The sequence below is a fragment of the Mustela putorius genome, unplaced genomic scaffold, assembly GCF_011764305.1.
Source record: "Mustela putorius furo isolate JIRA1106 unplaced genomic scaffold, ASM1176430v1.1 tig00003834_pilon_pilon_pilon, whole genome shotgun sequence".
In the NCBI taxonomy this organism is placed as follows: domain Eukaryota; kingdom Metazoa; phylum Chordata; class Mammalia; order Carnivora; family Mustelidae; genus Mustela; species Mustela putorius.
In genome coordinates, this window is record NW_025421987.1 from 7,350,071 (window position 1) to 7,375,547 (window position 25,477).

The 25,477-nt window shown below is 35.8% G+C and overlaps 1 long non-coding RNA gene across 2 annotated transcripts in view; it reads right to left on the minus strand.

The window, feature by feature from the left end:
- LOC106003573 overlaps nt 1-25,437 on the minus strand; it is a 210,580-nt gene extending 185,143 nt beyond the window's left edge. For both annotated transcript variants that reach the window (XR_001176152.2, XR_001176153.2), the window contains exon 1: nt 25,289-25,437. This is a non-coding gene — a long non-coding RNA (uncharacterized LOC106003573). The remainder of the gene's footprint in view (nt 1-25,288) is intronic.
- Between the last annotated feature and the right edge of the window lie 40 nt (nt 25,438-25,477).

Below are 25,477 nucleotides of genomic sequence, written 5' to 3' on the forward strand. Positions count from 1 at the left end.
GGATAGATTACTTTACTTCACATGAACTATTTTATGAAAAAGTTAGCATTTAATTATGAGCTAAATCAAGTGATGATGACCCAATGTCATGTTACTCCCGCAAGAGTGTTAAGATAGTTAGAGACTAGTTAGGGAAATGTTTATGGTAGAAATGAACACTGAATGGGAATATGAATACTGTCCTCAATTTGAGTAGGTGGAAGTCTTAGTGAAAGATGTTGCAGGCAAAGAGGATAACAGGAGTAATGGGAAGGGAGCAAAGCCTGGTAAGAGTGTGCGGGCAGAGTGTGGGTCTCCCTAAAGCAGAGAGTGGAATGATGGAACAGTAAGAAATATTTGGCTTGAAAGTGAGGGGCCAGTGTAGGGAGATTCTTGAAAGCTTGGCAGAAAGTTTAGATTTGATGCATCAGGACATAGAAAGATGAATTTTGATAAATTCAAAGAGAATGACTTGATAAATTCACTGTTTAGGGAAGATTAGTCTGGCAGGAATCTTCCACCATAAGTGGTCTAAAATAGATTGGCTCCACTTGAGTTACTTGGCTAATAATATTTGGATTCGAACTTCAGCTACAGGGAAAGGAGTTCATACATAACTTCATACATTCTATATGATGATTAAGTTATTTACTTGGTATCTATGCCAATAATAAATGAGGAAGAAAGTTAAGCAATAAATTTGATTCATATTGATGACCAGCCTAGTAAATGAGACTCCCATGCTCACCTTCTTCTACTTCCCTTCCTCCACTCCCTGACTGAAAGATAAATACTGCTTAGGAGAAAGCAATAATTATCATTGTCTTTTATTACCTAATCCTCTTTAGGAAAAAGTAGGTTTTTCCTGAATTAGGTAAGACTCGAGTAAGTATACACCAATAATTGCAATAGGTAATATATGCCACTACTAATGAATGCCTATTATTTGTCAAACAATATTATCTCACTTCATTCTCACAATGGTTTTGCAAAGAAGGGACTGTGATCTCCATTTCTGCAGTTGGGTGGTCTGAGGCTCAGAGTCTGGAAGAGCTTCCCTCAGATTGTCTATACGGATGAGAAGTCAGGTCTGTCGAGCTCCAAAGATGGCGCTCTCAGTATGATCCTACTCAGTCTTTCCGAAGAGGACACTACTTGAAACACTGGAACTCTGAAATGATTCCTGTCCAGGCCTTATTCTCATAGAGCAAAACATCAGAGTTAAAGGCCATCTCAAACTACATCCAAGTTGTAGCATGCCAAAATGTTAGTGGGCTACTACTGCAGTCATCATGGAAAGTGTGAGTATCAGTACAGTAGCAAGGTCTGGCTAAGAACTCAAGTGGCAGACTTTCGGTTCACGATTTCAAAATTAATATGAAGTATCCTAGAGTCCTAATGAAACTTGATGTTGAGTAACAGGTAAGGTAATAATCTAGTTTTGTTTGCTCGTTTCAGATACTTAGTTTTGGGGATACCATTCAGGCCTGCCTACATCCTAGCTTGTTTTTTGAAGTTCTGAAAATAAACCATGGACATTGAGATTTTCCACTATCATTGATTAGTGTAATCCTATTACAAATAATCTCTGATTTATAATTTTTAAATAAGAGAGAAAGAATAAGGGCTGCTAGCTATCTAGGCACACAGTTCTTTCCAATTTCAGTAATAATGTACAATAAAAAAAGAGGAAATGGGTCTGGGTCAATTGATTTTAATGCCAGAAGCTAAAGTGTTTTGTCACTTTCATTGACCCTTACTCACAAGTAAAAATTACCATTTCGGAGGTCATCAGTCAATTCAAAATATGACATTTTTGGCTCAAGAATTTTAAGGTTGCAACATAAGACTCTGGAGGACTGTAATTCTGGAATTGTATATTAAAGAGCCCCCTCACTAGGAAAATAAGTAGGGGTTTTCATAAAACATCATTTTTATTTCATGCTACTCTCCTGAAAATTTGAGGAAAATCTCTAAGAAACTAAAATGTTTAAAAAGTTTGCTGAAACTCGAAGGGAGGAAGCCACGTTACTCCAAATCCTGGGCCATTAACAAGACAAAGATGAATCTGAGATTCCTAGATTTAGCCAGAGGCCTTGGACAAAGCTAAAGTGTCCAAATCAACTGTCCTCATCAAAGTGGATGTCTCAAGTCATTTTTTTTCTTTTTTTTGATACAAAAACTTTATTTTTTCAGCAGTTTTAGGTCCAAAGCAAAACTATAGGGAGGACGTACTGAGATTTCCCATAAATCCTCTTCCCTCACAGATGCAGAGTTTCCACCATTTCCACCAACATTTTCCGCCACAGTGTAATTTTTGTTACAACTGCTGAACCTACAATGACACATCATAATTACTCAAAGTCCACAGTTTACCTTAGGGTTCACTCTTGGTGTTGCACATTCTATAGATTTGGATAAATGTATAATGATATGTATCCATCATTAACGTATCATACAGAATACTTCCATGACTCTAAACATGATCCTCTGCGTTCTGCCTATTTATTCCTCCCCTACACTCCAATCCTTGGCAACCATTGATCTTTTACTTTCTCCTATAGATTTGTCTTTTTCAGAATGTCATAAAAGACAGTTCAAATCAGACAGTATATAACTTTTTCAAATTGACTGCTTTTACTTAGTAATAGGCATTTAAGGTTCCTCCAGGTCTTTTCATGGCTTGATAGCACCTTTCTTTTTAGCACTGAATATTCCATTGTCCAACTGTACCACAATTTATTTATACATTCACCTCCTGAAGGACATCTTAGCTGCTTCCAAATTTTATTAATTATGAATAAAGCTGCTATAAATATTCAGGTACAGGTTTCTGGTAGATATAAGTTTTCAACTCCTTTAAGTAACTATCAAGGAGCATGATTATTGGAATGTATGGTAAGATTACATTTAGTTTTTCTAGAAACTGCAAAACTGTCTTCCAAAATGACTGTACCATTTTGCATTCCCACTACCAATGAATGGGAGCTCCTGTTGCTCCATAGCATCACCAGTTTTTGATGGTGTCAGTGTTCTAGATTTTGACCATTTTAGTAAGTAAGTGGCACTGCATAGTTGTTTAATGTGCATTTCCCTGATGACATATGATATACATCATCTTTTCATATGATTATTTGGCATCTGTGTATCATTTTATTGCAGTGTCTATTAAGGTCTTTGGCCCACTTTTTAATCTACTTTTTGTTGTTGAGTTTTAAGAGTCCTTTGTGTATTTTGGGTAACAATCCTTTATCAGGTGCGTCTTTTGCAAATATTTTCTCCTAGTCTTTGACTTGTTTTTTCATTCTCTTGATGTTGTCTTTTGCAGAACAGAAGTTTTTAATTTTATTGAAGTCCAACTTATCAATTATTTATTTCATAGAGCATGCCTTTAGTGTTGTATCTTAAAGATTATATCCATACCCCAAGTTCACCTAGGTTTTCTCCTGTGTCATCTTCTAGTTTTATGGTTTTGTGCTTTACACTTAGATCTATGATCCATTTGCAGCTAAGTTTTGTGAAAGATGGAAGGTCTGTATCTATATTTAGTTTTTTGCATTATTCCAACAACATTTGCTGAAAAGACTACTTGGCTCCATTGTATTGGCTCTGTCTCTTTAATAAAAATCAATTGATTGTATTTATTTGTGTCAGTTTCTGAGCTCTTTACTCTGTTCCATTGATCTACTTCTCTATTCTTTCACCCATATCACACTGTCTTCATTGGTGCAACTTTATAGTAAATCCTAAAGTTGGATAGCTTCAGTCCTCCAACAATTTTTCTATCAATATTATGTTGGCTATTCTTGGTCTTTTGTCTCCCTATAAACTTTAGAATCACTCTGTTGATATCCACAAAATAACTTCTTAGGATCTTGATTGGGATTGCACTGAATTTATAGATCAACTGGTATCTTTAGATAAACTGAATCTTCCTATCCATGATTAAAAATATCTATTTAGTTCTTTCTTGATTTCATTCGTTGGAGTTTGTAGTTTTCTATATATAGACCTTGTACATATTGTGTTAGATTTAGACCTAAATATTTTCATATTTTGAATGCTAATATAAATGGTTTTGTTTTGAATTCAAAATTCTATTTGTTCATTGTTAGTACACAGGAAAGCAGTTGATTTTTGCATATTAACCTTGAATTCAGCAAATGTGCTCTAATCACTAATTAGTTCCAGGAGCTTTTGTTGTTGTTCTTTTAGATTTTCTACATAAATTATCATGTCATCTATGAAGAAAGACTTTCTTTCTTCCCAATCGCTATACCATATACTTCCCTTTATTTTCTTTTGTTTTTAAGATTTTATTTATTTAATTGACAGACACAGAGAGAGAGAGGGAACACAAGCAGGGGGTGGTGGAAGAAGGAGAAGCAGGTTTCCCCCTAAGCAGGGAGCCCAGTGCAGGATCTTGGGATCATGACTTGAGCTGAAGGCAGACACTTAACTACTGAGTCACCCAAAGGCCCCTCTTCCTTTTCTTTTCTAATTGCATTGGCTAGGACTTCCAATACAATGTTGAAAATGAGTGGTGAGAGGGGACATCCCTGCTTTGTGTCTGGTCTTTGCAGGAAAGATTCAAGTTTCCTTCTAGTAAGTATCATGTTAGCTCAAGATTTTTGTGTAATATTCTGTACCAAATTGAGGGACTTCTATTCCTAGTTCACTGTGAATCTCTCTCTCTTTCTTTCATGAATGGATGTTAGATTTTATCAAATGCTTTTTCTGCCTCTATAGATATAATCATGTGGGTTTTGCCTATAGTCTATTGATGTGATGGATTGCCTTATTGATGTGATGGATTTGCCTATAGCCTATTGATGTGATGGATTTTTCAAAACCAGCCTTGCACACCTAGGATAAATGCCACTTGGTCATGACATACAATGCTTTCTATACATTGTTGGATCTGACTTGATACTCTTTTGCTGAGGATTTCTGCATCTATGCTCCTGAGATATATTGGTCTTTAGTTTTCCTTTTCTTGTAATGTCTCTGATTTTGGCATTAGGATAATGTTGGCCTCATAGAGTGACTTAAGAAGTATTCCCTCTGCTTGCATACTCTGAAAGAGACTGTAGAGAACTGGAATAATTTTTTCCTTAAAATGTTTGGCAGAATTTACCAGTGAACCCTTCTGAGTCTATCATATTCTGGTTTTGAAGGTTATTATCTATCCATTTCCTTTAATAGATATAAATCTATTCAGGATTTCTATTTTTCTTGTGTGAGTTTTGGCAAATGTGTCTTTCAAAAAATTCGCCCATTTCATGTAGACTATAAAATATATGGACATAGAGCTGTTTATAATAGTCTTTATTATCTTTTTAATGTCCATTGGGTTGGTAGAAATGTCTCTTCTTTCGTTTCTGATATTAGCAGTTTAGTCTCCTTTCTCTCTTTCTCCCTCTCTTTCTCTCTCCTTACCTTACTCTCTCACCCCCAACACTCTCCACTTTTTTCTTAATAAGCCTGGCTAGACGCTTATTGATTTTACTGATTTTTTCAAAGAACTAGCTTTTAGGTTTATTTCTTTTCACTATTGATTTCTGCTCTAATTCTTATTATTTATTTTCTTCTGTATATTTTGGATTTAATTTTCTCTTCTTTTTCTACTTCCTAGGGTGGAAATTTAGATTTTTTAAAAAAATGTTTCTTCCTTTAACATACATGCATTCAATGTATAAATTTCTCTCTAAGGATTGTTTTCACTACATCTCACAAATTTTGATAAGGTGGGGAGACCTTATCAAAGCCACCTGAGGATGGCTCAGTCAGTTAGCATCTGCCTTTGGCTCAGGTAATGATCCCAGGGTCCTGGTATTGAACCCAGAATCATCAGACTTCCTGCTCAGTGGGGAGTCTGCTTCTCCTTCTCCTTCTGCCTGCTGCTTCCTCTGCTTGAGCATGTTCCTGCTCTCTCCCTCTCTCACACACACACATAAATAAATAAAATCTTTTAAAAAATTTGATAAGGTTATTTCTATTTTCATTTAGTATTTCCGTTCTCCCACACGGAAGGCTAGAACTGACTGAAGTTGGGTACTTCCCTTCCTCCAGGTCAACTGGGCTCTGATTATCTAGTTTCTCCTATGGGGAGACTTTGTTAAGAAGAGTACAGAGCTCTGGTGTATTTCTAAATGGTTCCTTTTCCCTTTCCCCTGCTGAAGTAAAAGGGGATTTTTTTCTGACATGTATTGTCCCCTTGGAGCTTCAAGCAGTTCACTAATTACAGATCAAGTTTTCATACCCCGGCAGTGGTTCTCACAGCAGTTTCCACTCCTGCGTGTCTGTTCTGGTAAGTCACAACACCCTATACCGACTGGTTTGTCTCTCTAATCTTGAGGGCAGCAGTTTGCTCTATGTCCTTATCTGACTTACGGATCCTAAAAGACTTGCTAATTTTTCAGTTCACCTTTCACCTGTTCACCTTTTCACTTGTCACTAGGACATAGTGAAGCCTTCTGAGAACCTTACGCACAGAACTGAAAGCTGGACAGTTTTTTTCTAATTTTTTTTTTATGAATAATGGAAAGGAAAATGAACAACACACTCCTGAGGAAGAGGAATAAAGTGAAGGTATTTTCTCTGATAAATAGCATGATCTACTATGAAACAACAACAACAATAATAATAGGAATAAAACAGTATTAGATCAGCTGATTGGCAAAATAGATTTGACAACTCAGAAACAGATGCATGCATATTGAAATGATATGGCCATGCCAAACCTAAAAATTGTGGACCCTTCAATAAGCATTGGACAATTAGTTATATATATGGAAAAAAATAGTATAGAATTCCTTACTGCAAACCACACATCAATCAATTCTAGGTTGATTAAGGAACTTATCTCAAAGCTAACAGAAGCTAACCCAGGAGGATATAGATTAGTGACCTCAGAACAGGTTAAATGTTTTTAAAATAAGATACAATGTTAACCACAAAAGATTGATAAAATTGGTAACTTTATATAATTAAAAGTTATGCCATTAAATGGCACTATAAATGTATTAGAAAGATAAACTATAGAGATATTTGTGATATATATAATCTGTGAAATATTAGTATTCAAATATGTAAATAGTTTCTAAAAATTAGAAAGAAAAAACATATTAGAAAAAAATAAGTGAAGTTAAAGAAATAGGAATTTCCAGAAGACAAAAAAGAAATGGGAAATAAATGTGAAAATATATTCAATTTCATTGACAACCAGGAAAATGCAAATAAATATCACAGATATCATTCTACTTTCATCAGACTAGAAAATATTAACCAGTGTGATAATGCCGAGCATTAATAGGCAAGAATGTGGCTCCATTAAAACTCTATATGGCATGGGTAAGAGTATAAACTTGGTAAAAACACTCTGACAAGCAATTTGGAATTATTTTATAAAGCTGAACATTTATATATCCTACTTTCTCCTATTCTAAACCATGGAGGAATGTTTTTATAATTACATCAGGAAAAATGGAGAAGAATTTCCACAGCAGCATTCTTCATAATGCCAGTAGCTGAAAACAAGTGAAATGTCCATAAATAGAATGGATAAATAAACTTGAGACTTTTCCCATGATGAACTATTTATATACCAATGAAAATTAAGGATATGTAACTACAGAAAACAGCTTACAAAGTAAATACGGAGAGAAAAAAGTCACAGAAATCTATAAAGACTAGATACTTTTTCATCATGTCAATTCAAGTACTTTGAAACTACATGTCCTAGAATACTTCCATCTGCTACTTTTAGTTAAGTTTGGTTGTTTAAAAAAATTTATCTGAGCTTTTAAAAGGTGAAATTTTTAGCTCCCAGAAGATTGGAATCACTCATGTGTATTTGCAGCTCCTCATATGTTGTCACAGATCTTGGGAAAAGGACAGCAGCCAGGTCTGCCTGCAGCAACCCCAAGTCCCTCCAAATGTTCTCCCTCAGCTTCTCTGATTCTGGCCAGGTAAGGCTCAGAATGTCATCCTTAGGTCACCTCCACTAAGATGGGAGGCCACAAGAGATAAATGTGTTTCTAGTCTGTCCTTGGTTTCTCTCCCTTTATGTCCAGCTCCACAAAGGGATTCTGACTTGGCAGACTTTGAGCTGAGGGAGGCCAAAAAAAGATCTACATAGACGCCTGTTTCCATAATGATGGCTTCATAATTCCCTAAATGCTGATCTCTGTGATAAAGACCTTATTCCCTATCATTCATATGGGTTCTGCTTCCCTGAGCAAACCCTAACTGATACAATCAGCATGATGTCAGTGTGTGGCTAAATGTTTTAGGTAAAAAATGCATTGCTTTGGTATACATCTTATTTTTTTAAAACAGAAAATCAAAACGACGAAATTTGCCTCTGGGAGGGAAGCAGAAATAGGAAAGGCATTGGTAGATTCAGAGGTATGTCAAATGCCATAGGTAAAGTTCTCCAGGCCAGAGGGGAGAGTCACTGTTGTTCATTTTATTATTTCGTTTCACATTAGCACAGAGATTATATTTATAATTTTTGTCTATCAAACATTATATAAGAAAAATAAAAAATAAATAACTAGGATAACAAAAGCTGGAAACAAAAGTTAAGAGTTTTTTTTGTTTTTTTGTTTTTTTTTTTAATTAACAGGAGAAGAATGTAGTGGTTAGTGCATAAATTGTAGCAGTTTTCTGAACCACCCTAGAAAAAACCCATCCTCAGAGAGAGCAGCAGCTAGAAATATGAGCAGGCCTGGGTGTAAGCCTCAGGGTAATTTGAATTATTTAGGAGTAGTAATTTTAGTCCTCTGGGTGTACACCAGAATGGCTTGTCTGTCCAATGGACTAAGGCTGTAATCAGTGACAACTGCTTTTGGGACAAAGTTGCAGCAAATTCGTAACTCTGTCCTCACAGCCAGAGAAGCAATGGAGGAGTATTCCCAATAACACCATTCCACACGGCGCACATGAAAAACATTTCCACACATTTGCAGGGAATTCCTTCTCAATTTTCTCATTCCACAACAGAAACCAATTATCATTTTTTGAAGATGATCGCTACTGAGCAAATCAGAAAAAAAATCAAATGAAAACCAATTCAGTGGTTTAATGCATCAAAAACCATTAGTTTAAGCGTTTTTAACTGACAGTGTAATTCTAACAAAGACTGTAAAGCAATCCTAACAAAAGCAACAGAATACCTTGGAATAAACTGAACAGGGAATGTGTAAGACCTATTTGAGGAAAAATGAAACTGTACAACCAGACACAGAAGTCTTCATTAAATGTGTAAATATGTCTTGTTCCTAGATAGGAAATCTCATTTATTGTAAAGATGTCAATTCTCCTCCAACTAATATATAAAATTAAAGTTTTAATAAAAATCCTAGTAATATTTTTTAGAGGCAAGGGAACTAAGCTGATTCCTTTTTTTTTTTTTTAAGTTTTTATTTATTTATTTGTCAGAGAGAGCAGAAGCACAGACAGTTCCAGGCAGAATAGGTAGAAGGAGAAGCAGGCTCCCTGCTGAGCAAGGAGTCCGATGTGGGGCTCAATCCCAGGACCCAGGGAATGTGACCTCAGCCGAAGGCAGACGCTTAACCATCTAGGGGTCCCAACTAAGTTGATTCTTAAGTCCATGTAGAAAAGAAGGTCAATGAAGAGAGACAAGAAATTATCAAAATGAAGAATAATAAGCATACATTTTTCCAACCAGATATAAATATGTATGATAATGCTTCAGTTATTAAAAACACAATGTTAGTCACCCTGATAATCAGATTAATGAAACACAATAGTCAAGCAAAAGACCCATATGCATTTTATATATTTTATATATGGTAAATGAAGCATTTCAAACCAGTGGGGAAGGAACAGCTTATTCGGTAAATATTATTTTAGCCATTGTCTTATATCTAGGAATAAAGTTGGAAATCAATATTGAAACATATATTATAATAAAGTTAACTTTGATATTTGAATATTAAAAAACATAAATATGTAATAATAAAATGTGGGAACATTATTTAAATCTTAATTTGGGAAGTTCTTTCGAAGTATGATACCAACCTTAAAAGCCATAAACGAAACTTAACTCTATAAAAATACACAATTTAACATAAAAAAGGTGATGTAAACAAAATTTAAAAAAATAAATGACATACTGGGAAAAACTACTACAACATACAATTGTGAGTTCTGCTGTGAATATTAACAGTAAGAATCTACAAAATAATAGGTAAAATAAGAAACTCAAACATAAGCAAAGTAAGTATGAATGAATTATAAACATTAACACAGACTTTCAACAGCATCAGTAAACATATAATTGCAAAAATAAAGCAACTGTAATGTAGTCCTCCCTATGAGATGAGCAAATATTGACAAAATGCAGCACTAGACAGAAGACAGAGAAGAGTAGGGGCACATGCACATATAGATACAAGAGTATAGCTTGTACACAGTCTGTTAGAGGGCGAAATAGCAATATCTATCAAAGTTCTGAATCTGTATAAATTTTAAATTCTAAGTAGTGATATACAAAAATAATTATAGAAAAAGGAAAAACCGACACAGAAGGATTTCATTTTGGAATTATAATAGTAAAAAGCTAGAAATAACACAAGTATCCAACACTATTGAAGTATCCCACTATTTCAATAAATTACAGTGCATTAGTGTGGTGGAAAATTGCATAATTATCAGAAGGAAACAATTACGTATAACAACATGGAAAAGTAGCCACTTGTGTGTGTGCACATGTGTACATGCCTGCGTGTGTAGTTATGGAAGATACACAAACTATAAAACTCTATCACATAAGCACATTTCTGTTAATAAAAATGTATAGCTATATTATGTATATCTATGCAGAAAAAAAAATTCAAGAAAAGACACCATATGGGAAAGTTGGACTGTTTGAAGGGGAAAAGTTTTCTTTCTAATTTTATATACTACTGCATTGTTGAAATTTTTTACAAAAAGCTATATAAAGAGAATGTTTTCAGCTGGCCTAAAATTTAGAAAAAAAATTTCACATTAAAAAAGGAGAAATCTAGGGCACAGTATATTTCACCTAATCCTCTGAGCTCACCATCTTCATGAATAAAACAACTCATTGGCAACGTGTGTAATTCTTAAAGTAGAAGGCACTGAAATAGGCTTAAACCTATCTCCTAGAATAGTGCAAAAGAAAAATTTTTAGGAAATGGACAGTGAATTTTGCTAAAATGTATTTAAGAGTCCTACAGTTAGCCTCAAAGAATCCCGAGTAGATTGCATTGCAAGTATTATTTTCTTTATAGAACTTTTAGCTGATTATCAATTAAATTTCTCTTTCATTGCAGAAAAAAAAAAGACAATGTTTCCCTTTAACACATGGAAGTTGAAGTATACATAAAGACATAAAATAATAATAATAAAAGCCTCCTCTCCACTAAGGTAAATCTATCTTTGAAGCAGTTATCGCACTTAAGATTATACGATTATTTTAGTAACTAGTTGCTAAATATCTGGGCTCTCCCAGCTCGGCTCTAAGCTCCCTGAGCTCAGGAATTCTTTCATTCTGGTTCCTTACTGTGCGTGCAGTGCTTAGGAAGTGTAGGTATAAAACAAATATTTATGGAAGGGAGAAAGGGAAGGAGGGAGGGAGAAAGGATGGAAGGAAAGAGGGAAGGAGAAAAGGAAATGGGTTACATTTTGGAAGAAAGAGGTACTCCAAGGCCATCTCTACAAAAGCGATACAATCAGTAGGTCATCAGTGTTACAGGGCTGGCTCTGGAACTGTCTTCTATGAGCTGGCCCAGAATTCTTTCTGTTCTACCAGACAACAGATGCTGTTTCAATTTAGTGTATTTCATCCCAATTTGAATACCTTGATGTGCTCAGTACAATAGATTTGGTAAAAAATTAGGAAAACCTTTCGACACTTATTACTAAAATCTCAGGTTGTTACATCCCTTCCTTTCTCTCCTTTGTCACCAGCCTGCCTGTAGTTAAGGCTAGAAGCTATTGAATTTTGCAACTGTATTTAGTTTCTTCTTTATGTTAGATAAAAATCTAAGGCCAAAAGTATGTGCGATAGAAAATCAATTAAATACTTTGAAAAGACTACTTTTCTTAAGGCATTTTTTGTTGAAGGAAAAAAAAGAAACAAGAAACGAAAGTCTGCCATATGCTCTACTCCATCTTAAGTCCCTACTGGTCCAGCTAAGTAAAATAATTTTTAAGTGTCAGGACAGTTTTCTTCATGTGTTTGGAAGCATACCTGAAATCTAATGATTTTCTATGACTGCATAAGATTTTGATGGGCTGAGGAGCAATGAAAATGGCAAAAAGGATTAGATACCTGAAGTGCCAAATTTAAGGCATAATCAAATTTAGGAGCCTAAAGCTGAGTTTAGGCTTTGAATTCTAGAGCTGCTAGCAAGAACAATTAAAGGCTGTGTCATTTGCATTGAAAATAATGTATAATCTACTCCTACTTTGGAGACAAAAAATTGAAAATCAGGTAAGAACACAAGTCTGTGCGACCATAAACTTGATCTTAGCTGGTGGAGTCCACTCATTATTTCATCAACTACTACTATGTGTCTAAGGGTTATTCATGGAGTTCATTGTAGGTCACAAAGTAAATCACATCCAGAAGACAAAGTAACTGAAAACTAACTCAAACTATTAAATTGTTACATCCTTATTTAAAAATTATAACAGTACTAATTATAAAATTATACATTATAGTATTTAAAAACTGCTACAGATTGAACTGCATTTCCCCAAAATTCTTATTTTGAAGCTCCATGAGATTGTATGTAGAGATACAGGTTACATGGGTGGAGCCCTAATCTGAAAGGACTATGAATTTATAGGAGAAATCTCTCTCTTTTAAAACCATGTGAGAAGGCAATCATCTGTAAACCAGGAAGAGAACTTTCACCAGAAACTGAATCGGCTGGCACCTGATACTTTGATCTTGAACTTCACAGTCTCCAGAAATATTAGAAAGTACATTTCTATTGCTTACGTCACCCAATTTATGGTATTTTGTTATTATGACAGCCCAAATTGACTAAGACTAGAAGACAGGTTGTTTGTTGGTGTTTTTAATAAAAAGGCCTAGTTCCTTCCACCTTAACTAACTTTCAAAATTTTGAACTAAAGTTCAAAAAAAACTTTCCTGTTTGTAAAGAGTTATTAAGCTATCCCCAAACCTTTTTTTAGAAATAAAGCTTATAACACATATAAAGCAATTATTATAGAAGTAAATAAATATTATTATTTTATGTTTTAGTCATCATTTAAAGTGTTTAGCAAATTATAGGCTGTTATAACTTAAAGATAGCTTAAATAATACATATTTAAATACAAATTCACCATTAGTATTGGTTGTCCAGAAACCAGCAGAGTTTTGGGTGGTCACTGCCAATAGAATATAAAGAAGCCCCCAATATGAGTGCTGGGGTAGTGCAAAAATTCTTGCTTTTTTGCAAAGCTGAGGAGACGAAGCCCCTCTAGAGGGAGGGGGTCTGCAAAAACACAGGAAGTGTCTCTAACTTGAAATATATGAAATCTGAGGAGTACTAATTTTATCGTAGGCTACAATTAAGCACCTACCAAGCTAAGTTCCCATGTGAACTGAGATCTTTTGTCCTCAATGTGCATGAGTAACAGAGAAAAGGGCAAATACTGAGATAAAATAACATCAACCTCTCTCTTTATGGTTCTTTGGCATGCAAAAGTAAACATGAGACATGGGAAGAAGCAAGAAAATGTAACTGAAAAAAAAAGATGATAAAAGGAGACCACACCTCTTCCATGAATGTCATTAGAATGCACAGACAAGAGGTTTAAAATAAATAACCAGAATAATTTTAAATAAAATAATGTAAGGAATTAAAGATGGATATTTTCCACATATAATTAGAATCAATATAAAAATCAAATGAGACATTCTAGAACTGCAGAAATACATATATGAATTTAAGAACTCATGGAATGTGTTTAATACCAAGACAAGACACAGTAAAGAAACAATTAGTGAACAAAAAACCAGAAAAATATTCAAACTGAAGCACAGAGAGAAAAAAGAAAAAACAGAACAGAACTGAGTATTAATGAATATAAGACAAAAATTTCATATAGGACATGAGCTAATGTATGTGTAACTGGAATCTCAGAAGAAGAGAAAAGGGACAGAGAAAATATTTAAAAAGATACAGATGAGAATTTTTCCTAACCTGATGACAGGCATCAGCCAGATTCTTCAGAGACCAAAGAATCTCAGTCAACTCCAGAAAAGATAAATATAAAGAAACAATTTATGACAAAACATAGGTAAAATGTTCAAAAACAAATAGAGAAATTTTTTGATCAGGTAGAGAAAAAAGACACATTAACTTCAAAAAGCAATTAAAAGACATATGACTGACTTTCCAAAACTAACAATAGAAGACAATGGCAATGGAACAACATATTTAAAGCAATGAAACGAAAAAACTGAAATTGCCAACCAAAATCCTATATCCAATAGAAATATTTTTCAAAAATGAAGGTGAATGAACGATGTTTTCAGTCCCTCCTCAAGAAAATCTGAAAGAATGTGTTGTCAACAAACCAGCACTACAGGAAACATTAAAGGAACTTTTTCAAGTTGAAGGGAAAGGGTTGTAGATGAAAACATGAAAGAAATAAAGAACAGTAGAGAAGTTAAATACTGGGGCACTGGGGTAGCTCAGTTGGTTGGGTGACTGCCTTCAGCTCAGGTTATGACCCTGGAGTCCCAGAATTGAGTCCTGCATCAGGCTCCCTGCTGAGCAGGTGGTTTGTTTCTCCCTCTGACACTTCCCATCTTATGCTCTCTCACTCTCTCTCTCTTAAATAAATAAATAAAATACATTTTTTTAAGAGTTAAATATATGGGTAAATTGAAAGAAAACTTATGGTTTAAAAATAGTAATAAGTATGATTTATGAGGTCTATAACACTATATGTATAAAATATGACATATCAATAATTCAAATGTGGGAATGTTAAATGGAATAAAAAGTACTCTAAGATTTCTGCAGTCTTCAAAACTGATAAGAGAACCAACTTATATAAATTAAGGATATTTGTTCAAATCACTACAGTAATCACAAAAGAATAAAATAAAAAGAGTTTTAGCTAATATATATAGTATATAAATAAAGGATTAAAAAATATTGGTTTATATCAAGGAAAGAGAAAAAGTAAGAAACAGGGATGTCTGGGTGGCTCAGTGGGTTAAGTGTCTGGCTTTTGATCTCAGCTCAGGACTTGCTCTCAGGGTCATGAGTTCAAGCCCTGCACTGGACTCCACACTGGGTGTGAAGTCTACTTAAAAAATAAAAAATATATGTAAAATAAGAGCAAAAAAATGAGAAAAGTTTTTTTTAAAAATTGGTAGACAACTTTACATATAGGTCTATATCCATAATTACATCTAATGAGAAGGGACTAAACGTTTCAGTTAAAAAACCCACTATTGCGGCACCTGGGTGGCTCAGTGGGTTAAGCCTCCACCTTCAGCTCAGGTCATGATCTCAGGGTCCTGGGATAGAGCCCTGCATTGGGCTCTCTGCTCAGCGGGGAGCTTGCTTCTTCTTCTCTCTCTGCCTACTTGTGATCTCTCTCTGTCAGATAAATAAATAAAATCTTTAAAAATAAATAAATAAAAGACCCAATATTGTCAAACTTCATTAAAACATAATACTACATATTATTTGAGACACTTTAAATATAAGGTCACAAAAGGGTGAAGAGATAAGCAATGGGAAAAAATGAACCAAGCAAACACCAACCCAAAGAATGCTGGAGTTGCTATATCAGTATTAGACAAAAGAGGACCGGAACCAGGGTAAGACAAGCCAGTACAAGTTATTAGGTTCATTGCATGGGAGAGTGAGTTCCTTTTGAGGAATGAAGCATCTAGGGCCCAAAATTTAAGGAGGCCCTTATCCTCAGGGCTGGAAAAGTACAGAGTCAGCAGCAGAGAATTTCCTTACATTTTGCATTCCAGTTCTAGCCCTATGGCAAAACAGACTTGCAAGCAAGAGGTATTATTAGACATAAAAAAGGTTATTTCCTGATAATAAAGGATGATAATAATCTCAAACTTGTATGTGCCTAAACAAAGAGCTTTAAAAAATATAAACCAATAATGGATACAGCTTCAAAACACACACACACACACACACACACACACACACACACACACATGAAAGAGTAACACATAATCATACATGGATATTTTAACATACCACTCTCAGTAACAGATAGCACATACCTTTGTCATTATATGGCATTCTTTCTGCATCTCTGTACCTTTAGATGACTGTTTTCTTTCACAGTATTATATTAACAGACTGTTCTATTCCAGTGTGACCTTATCTTACCTAATTACATGAGCTATGATCCTATTTCCAAATAAGATAAGGTGCTGAAGGTTATGGGATTCATATCGTTTTTGAGGGGGCATATAATTCAACTTAAACAGACAACTGAAAACGAAATGCTATTATTTGTATTTACATTTATTTAAATGTGATTAAAATTTCTTTTCATGTTTGCTGAGCATTTTCATTTTCTGTTAATTGCCTACTCATAGTATTTCTAATTTTTCAATTGGTTGTAAATATTTATACTTTCAGGGGTTCTCTATAAAATACAGAAGTTAATCTCTCTTGTACATCACGTGTGTTTAGTATTTCTTCAGTTTGTCATCTGTCTTGACTTCATACATATTTAGATATAAATAATTTAAAATTCTATGGATCAAATTTCTCTCTTTTTTGTTTAGTTTAGTTTTGCTTTAGGATTTCTAGGTTTCAGGTTTTAATGTGAAATGCCCTTCCCACCTCCAGGTTAATGAATAAAGTCATCTATACTTTTCAAATTAAATCTTCCAACCATTTGGAATTTATTTTGATGTTAATGTGTAATACCCCTTTTATGGATAATCATATAAATAGCCAGTTGTCTTAATAACACTCACTGAATAATTTGTCTCTCTTTTTCCCCTTAATTTTAAAGAAGTGCCACTTTCTGCTTTGGCCTATTTATTATTTCCTCTGTAGTAGAAAGTTGTTTGGATTTTTGTAGCTTTGTCTTTTGTTTTAGCATGTGGAAGGGCCATTCTCCCATTAAATTCTTTTTTTTTTTAAGATTATTTATTGATTTTGACAGAGAGAGACACAGCGAGAGAAAGAACAGGAGCAGGGGGAATGGGAGAGAGAAAACAGGCTTCCCACGCAGCAGGGAGCCCAGACACGGGGCTTGATCCCAGGACCCCTGGATCCTGAGCTGAAGGCAGACGGTTAATGACTGAGCCACCCAGATGCCCTAAATTCTTATTCTTAAACCTTCCAAAAGATTTTTTTTGTCAATTGGTCATATTATAAAATATACTGCTGGCATTTTATTTGCTATTTCATTTAATTAAAAAATATGTCAACTAGCATCTTTAAAAATAACAGTTCCCTAGCACACAAATTATGATCTCTAAATACTGCGTCCTAGTGAAAGAAAGTAGCGGTCCTTGGGGGCATGGCTAATTATAAGATCAAAACAAATCAAAAAACAAAAACCCCCAAAAACAAATACGAGGATCCTGGGGCATATTTTCAGAGTAAGTAGCACAGAAAAAAGTGAAGCCTACTAGGGCTGTGTCAAAAGCACTCAAGAGTGAATTTTGAAATGTTTGCCACTGGCCAAAGTTAGGATATTCTATGTATTAAAAGGATAATAATTGTAATAGATTGGCATATATAACACTATAAGTGTTATATACATATATAGATTGGCACATATAACACCACATAACAACTGTAACAACAACAAATTGGTCATCATGGAATGATGCTAGAAAGTTGAATATTTTTAAAAGTAGAAAATAAAGAGAACAAATCAAGAATTAATCTTGTCCTTCTACATAAACTCTCCTATGGGTGATCAAATAGTAAATGAAAGAAGTTTCTCTTTATAAATATATTCCCGCTAACAAAGAAGGAAAAAGAGAATATCATTGTTTTTCAATACTTAATAAATTAATGCACTTGGACATTACTCATCAAAGAAAGAGGCAGCCACATGTTATTTGCCTTTTAATGGAAAAATACATGATCGGGGCGCCTGGGTGGGTTAAGCCTCTGCCTTCGGCTCAGGTCATGATCTCAGGGTCCTGAGATCGAGCCCCACTTCGGGCTCTTTGCTCAGTAGGGAGCCTGCTTCCTCCTCTCTCTCTGCCTGCCTCTCTGCCTACATGTAATGTCTATCTGTCAAATAAATAAACAAAATCTTAAAAAAAAAAAAAAAAGAAAAGAAAAATACATGATCAAAGACAAAGTCATCTTGCTATATTAAAAAAATAGCCTAAATTAGAGCAAACCTCCACATCCAACTAGCAATTTATACTAAATACACGAAAGAGACAAAAATGTCCCTACCATTAAGAAACAATCCACAAAATTCATACTGTAGGAAGCCTTGAAGGACAAATGGTTTATTTTTTTAAAAATGCAAATGGTAGATTTTGGATTCTAATTCAAAGGAGCAAAATGAAAAACAATATAATATTTATGAAGCAATTAGAAATTTGAGCACTGACTAGATTCTTAATAGTGGAGAATTACTTTAATATTTACATTTGACAATATTATTTTGTGTTTAAAATTTTTTTACAGGTACTTATTGAAATATTTAAGGATAAGAGGATTTATCTCCTATTTGCTTCAAAGTAATATGAGGTTGAGGAACAGGACAGATAGACATAAACCATGATCAGTCACTCACTGATAATTATTGAATCTGGATGAGGGGCATGGTAACTAACCATCTCTGCCTTATGCACGTTTAAAATTTTCTATAATAGGGCACGTGGGTTGCTCAGTGGGTTGAGCCTCTGCCTTCAGCTCAGGTCATGATCTCAGGGTCCTGGGATGGAGCCCTGCATTGGGCTCTCTGCTCAGCGGGGAACCTGCTTTCCTCCCTCTCTCTTCCTGCCTGCCTACTTGTGATCTCTCTCTCTGTGTCAAATAAATAAATAAAATCTTAAAAAAAAATTTCTATAATAAATTTCTTGAGTTTTCCTATCCAAAAAGGTATTGTCTTTTTATTTACTTCCGTATTTTGTTCTAGTCTTAGGAGAGATTGATTAATTGATTGATTGATTTCTTAGGAGATATTTAAAGGTTTCTTCTTTTATTCTTAAATGTACTTCTAAGGATTTTATTTGCTGCTGTAAATGGGATGTTTCCTGCCATATTTTTTTTTGAGCTAGATATTCTTTGCATATAGAAAAGTTATTCTTGTACAGTATTATTAAAGGAGCCCTCTATTCAATTCTTACTGTTTCTCAGACATTTTCAGCATGTGTTTTTAATTTATATAATTGTTACAGACTGTGTCTCCACTCTTCCCCACCCCCCAAATCGATGTTGAACCCCAATCCTCAATATAATAGTATTAGAAGGTGAGCCCTTTGAGAGGTGTTTAAATCATGAGGGTAGAATCCTCGCGGGTGGGATTAGTGCCCTTATGAAAAGACCCCAGAGATTTCCTTTGTCACTTCCACCTGCGGAGACACAGAGAGAGGACAGCAGTCTATGAACTAGGAAGCAGGCTTTCACCAGACACCTAATCTGCCAGTGTCCTGGTCGTGAATTTCACAGGCTACAGAACTGTGAGAAAGACATTTCTGCTGTTTAAGGGCTACCCAGCTTCTGTTATTTTGCTATAGTAGCCTGAACTAAGACAATAATCATATAATTATAAAAATGTTGATAAATTTGCCTTTTTATTTTCCCTAAATTTATACTTTCCATTGTGTTTTCTTACATAGGCTGTTAAGGCCAAAGCAATGTTATATTCTAGTTATAAAGGAGTATTCTTATCTCATTCTCAATTTTACTGGTAATAATTCTAAGTTTGGTACTGGTTTGTCGTTTGGGACATATTTTTTTTTTTTAAGATTTTATTTATTTACTTGTCAGAGAGAGAGAGAGGGAGAGGGAAAGAGTGCGAGCGAGCACAGGCAGACAGAGTGGCAGGCAGAGAGGCACAGGGAGAAGCAGGCTTCCTGCCGAGCAAGGAGCTCGATGTGGGACTCCATCCCAGGACGCTGGGTTCATAACGTGAGCCGAAAACAGCTGCTCAACCAACTGAGCCACCCAGGTATCCCTGGGACATATTTCTGATCATGTAAGAAGTACTAGTATGTTCATATGCCTTTTTTTTTTTTAAGATTTTATTTATTTATTTATGAGAGAGAGAGACAGTGAGGGAGAGCATGAGCGAGGAGAAGGTCAGAGGGAGAAGCAGACTCCCCATGGAGCTGGGAGCCCGATGCAGGACTCGATCCTGGGACTCCGGGATCATGACCTGAGCCGAAGGCAGTTGTCCAACCAACTGAGCCACCCAGGCGTCCCTGCCTTTAAGTTTTTGTTATGTTTTGCTTTGATTGGAAATAAGATTTTTTAAAAAACAATGTTTCTTATTATAAACATATGTAATATACATTTCCACTTAAATTCATTTGAAACTTACAGAAAATAACCAGAATATAAGCTATTTTTAAAATAAAGGGCAAACATACTCATCTTTCAGAAGTTCGGAGTATAATAATAAGGTTCTGTGAAAAAGCAACAACACTGGTACCAGCATTTTGGTTACAAATCAGGTTTCTTTCCCAATACCTTTACATGAAAAATCTTCATGCAATAAATTTTCAATTCCCAGAAAACAGAAATAGATGGAGCCATAACAGTCTAGCACAAGGGGGAAAAAACCTGGTTCAATAAGTGAGATTTGTCCTGTTATGGCATAATTTTAATATAGTAGTAATTTTTTATGTTTAAATATTATAGTGTTCCGTAGAATCTAAAAATGTAACTCAAACTAATTTGTAATTTTATTTTATTTATTTTTTAAAGATTTTATTTATTTATTTGATAGACAGAGATCACAAGTAGGCAGAGAGGCAGGCAGAGAGAGAGAGAGGAAGGGAAGCAGTCTCCCTGCTGAGCAGAGAGCCAGATGTGGGGCTTGATCCCAAGACCCTGAGATCATGACCTGAGCTGAAGGCAGAGACTTAACCCTCTGAGCCACCCAGGCGCCCCTAATTTGTAATTTTATTACACTTGTTCTTTTAATGAATGTGCAGAGAACTGGATCAATTCTCCATTCAATGAACTTTTCTTATATAGATGAAGGAAGAGAAAAAAGTGTGAGTTAAACAACAAGGAAAATATGTCCCCTGAATTGGACTGATATTTAGTAAGATTTCTGTTATTTGGCAATGATTTTCCTAACAAAGCATATTTCTGAAATAATAATGAGAAATACTGGGATATATAATTAGATAATTTTTCACTCCAGCTTCTATTGTTAAAGATTACCTCTAATCACTAAATTGAAGGTGAAGTGTAATTTTTTAAGAGAATGAACACTAATTGAGATCATAATTTTCTTGACTTCTCTTGGCTTCTATTTTTCTCTCTATAAATAAGAGGGTGGGTCCAGATGCCCTCTAAGATATTTTTCAGCTACCAACTTCATTTCGCTATCTATTTTAAAAGTCTCTAATAAATAGTTACAACTGTATATTAAAAAAAGACAGTCTGACAGTTTTTAGTCTATCCTGTTTGTATGTATGCATATAATAAAAATTGACCTTAAATCTGTCATCTGATATATATTTTTTGCCATAATGCTTCCTTTGTTCATATATTTTTGCTATATGGATTTTTAAACTTTAAATTGTATATATTGACACTTTTCTATGGAAAACTGAAAAAAAAAGTACACATTTAAATTTTGTCCCACTTATTCTTCTCTATAGCCTACTCTTTTATCTCTATGTTTTATCCTTTTTTAGTCCTTCAGAAAGTTGCCTTCAAAGTCTTGAATTACCTATTTAGGTTTCTATGTCTCAAACTCTTCATTCTAAGTATCTGTGAACTTCCTGCTAGGAAAAATGAAGAAAACAGTCTATCTACATTTCTTTTCCTATCCCGGCCCACACCCTTATTTCCCAACTCTCTTGCTGTTCTTTATAACATTAGTATAAACCCACATTCTTATCTAAGTATTTCATTGTTCCTTTTACTGTTAAGCAGGCAAGACGAAAGAAGTGATAACAGCTACAACCCAATTTAGATGATTTAGGACAGTTAGGACTTCTGAGCTGATGAGATTTAGAAGATCTTTTTGGACTTTGAATTGATGCTGTAATAGGATGAGACTTTGCATTGGGATGGATGTAAATCTTTGGGAACCAGAGAGCAAATTGTGGTAGGCTTACCTATTCTAATTGTGGTAAGCTTACACATTCTAATTCCTGGAACCTGTGAATATGTTATTTTACAAGACAGAATAGACTACAGATTTTTTTTTTTTAAAGTTACAGGGCTTGAGATGGGGAGATTATCTTGGATTGTCTAAATTAGGTGGGTCCAATTTAATCCCATGATGTCGTCTGAGCCTACTGTTGCCACGTAAGTAGAAAGTTTCTCGACTAAGTAATGTGGGTGGCCTCTAGAAGCTGGGAATGACCTTCAGTCATTAAAAATGACTTATAAAAAATAAGAACTTTGATCCTACAATCACAAGGAGAAAAAGATTCTGCCAGGAACTCCTATATAGCAGGAAACAATTCTCCCCTAGAAACTCCAGAAAAGAATCCAGCCACCTGCTTACTTGATCTGGTCCAGTGAGACCCACAAGAGATTTCTGATCTTATAGAAATGTAAAATAATAAATTTGTGTTGATTTAAGACACCAAATTTATGGTAATTTGTTAAGGCAGTAAGGGAAAGGTAGAAACTGTTTTAGTTCATTTTAATTCCTTTCTTATATTAAGAGTATTCCACTCATGTAATCTCTATTTACTTCTTGACCATATCAGGATCCTATTAAGAGGAAGGAGTTGGTGGTAGGGATAATAGACAGCCATGACCAGTGTCTGCCACGGATAACTAGTCCCCCTGATTTGGTTTATGTCTCTAGTCCCACCTCTCAGACTTTCCCCTCATGCTTTATAATCCAGCACTTCTAATCTATGAGATTATCTTCAGTTTCTCGGCTCTTGGTAATTCAGTCCCCCCCTTTCTGGAACACCTTTAGCCAATTGCTTCATATTATCCTATTAACCCATCTCCTGGCTCCCTTTCACTCTCCTACTTCTTAATGCATATTCTTTCACTAAGTCTTCTTGACTTCAAGATTACATTACAGTGTTTATTCAGTTCTGCGTCTGCCCTTTATCCATACACAATTATGCTTTTGTTAAACCTAAAGCTAGCCAGTTATTTCACCAGCAGAACGAGTTTATTTGGGAATAGCAGAGGAATTACAATTCAGGACACGCAAACTATAGTGAATCATAGGCAAGTCCAGAGAAGCAAATGAGAGAGGTTTATTTCTATGGAGGACAGGACAAAACTGTGAAGGACTTTCCTGAACAAAAGTGCATTGGAGTGGAGTGAGAGTTTGAACTTTTCTAAAAAAAAAAATTTGAACAATTTATTTGAGAGAGTGAGAGAGTGCGTGAGTGATGAAACGTGAGTGTGGAGTGGGCTGCAGACTGGGGGAGAGGCAGAGAGAGAAGCAGAGGGAGAGGCAGAAGCAGACTCCCCACTGCAGACCAGGGAGCCCAAGGTAGGAGGGGCGGGTTCCATCCTATGACTCCAGGATCATGACCGGAGCCTGAACCAAAGGCAGATCTCAACTGACTGAACCACCTAGGTGTCCCTAACGAGTTTGAACTTCTCATTGGCTATTCCTATTTCTGGGCAAGGAGAAAAGTTTACTGGGGCAGTAAATTAAGCTTCTTCCTCCTGAGGATGCAAGGTATGGCTGGCTCCCCCCTCCCTCCACCCCGCCACCCCTGCATGCAATTGACAACTGGTGGTAGTCCCAGAGAGCTCCCCCTTCAAGGCTTCTCCTGCTCCATTTGAGATGCTATTTCCTTTATTTTCACAGTATACACCATAATAAATTATGTTTGTGTTTACCTTCTGTCTCTCCTTCTGACTGTTACCAGTGGCTACCGCTATGGTCAAATGTTTGTTAATATGATCATTATACCTAATAATATTCACGACTTAAGTGTTTGAATTATGTGTTCTTCATAAAGAAGTTATACTGAACAGTACTCACTATAGACCTACACACACTTTTCATAGTTTACATTATGAAGGTTGTTTTCAATATACAAAAGCGGATTATAATTAATCCCCATTACCTACACTTCAACTTCAATAACCATCAATATTTTCATATACATTTTAAAATCAAAAAGCCAGTAGTATATATCCCAGCAGCATGACCTATTGTCAACAGGGATTGTTTGACTTACATCTAAAATGAGGAAACATATTTCAATTCTCCAGGATTATAGTTCTGGGGAACTTTAACAGCAATGACAGACAAAACACTCTCAAAAAGAACCATGAAGTACTACCAGTGACCAAGAAGAAAAAGAAAAAAAAAAGGGTCTCTTACAGACTAGAATCTGAAAAACAAGTGTCCTGGATGGCCATCACGTGCTACAGGACTTGTCCATGAAAGCCATTCCTGCCAAATATGACTTAATTCAAGAGAAAGCTCAAGTATTTTGTTTTCGTTTCCGATTACAACAGCCGACTCCAGTATTAGCAATTGAGAAAACGCGTCCCTGCTCTCTTGGATAAATGACATTTCGCTGAAGATTGCTTGAACTCATTTATCCCAAAACAAAAGCTGCGGGCTGACGATGTCATTAGAAGTTAACACGGCCGGGGCGCCTGGGTGGCTCAGTGGGTTAGGCCGCTGCCTTCGGCTCGGGTCATGATCTCGGGGTCCTGGGATCGAGTCCCGCATTGGGCTCTCTGCTCAGCGGGGAGCCTGCTTCCCTCTCTCTCTCTGCCTGCTTCCCTCTCTCTCTCTGCCTGCCTTTCCATCTACTTGTGATTTCTCTCTGTCAAATAAATAAATAAAATCTTAAAAAAAAAAAAAAAAAGAAGTTAACACGGCTGTCCCTCCGGCCTTCCTCTGCGCCCGCAAGGAGGTAGGGGCCCTTGCAGGAAGGCCGGAGGAGTGTGGGGTGTTTAGAGGAACCCCATCCAGATCCCAGGCAAAGGAGCATTCTTTAAAAGGTAGGAAAAACGAAAAGACAAAGGCTCTGAACCTAGGCTTGGGATAGGAACACGGCTTGACAAGGCGAGCACCTAAGGTTCCTCACTCTCCCTACCTCGAATGGAGGGTGGGGGGAATAGGCCCGAACTACACTTCCCAGAATGCAAAGCAGTGGGGCGGCGCTAAAGAAATGGTGTGTTTTTACCTTAACGTGGCTCCAGGAGCTTCGGGTTTGATTATAAACTGCAGTCGCTCTTCTTGGCTCTCCTTAACCTCAGCCTAATTGGCTCCGTAGTAGAGGCGTGGGCGGGCGCTCAGGCGTCACGGGCAGCGGTTGAATGGAGGCGCTCAGCCCCGCGACCTGACGGTAAATGAAGTCCCAACTCTGGTCAGA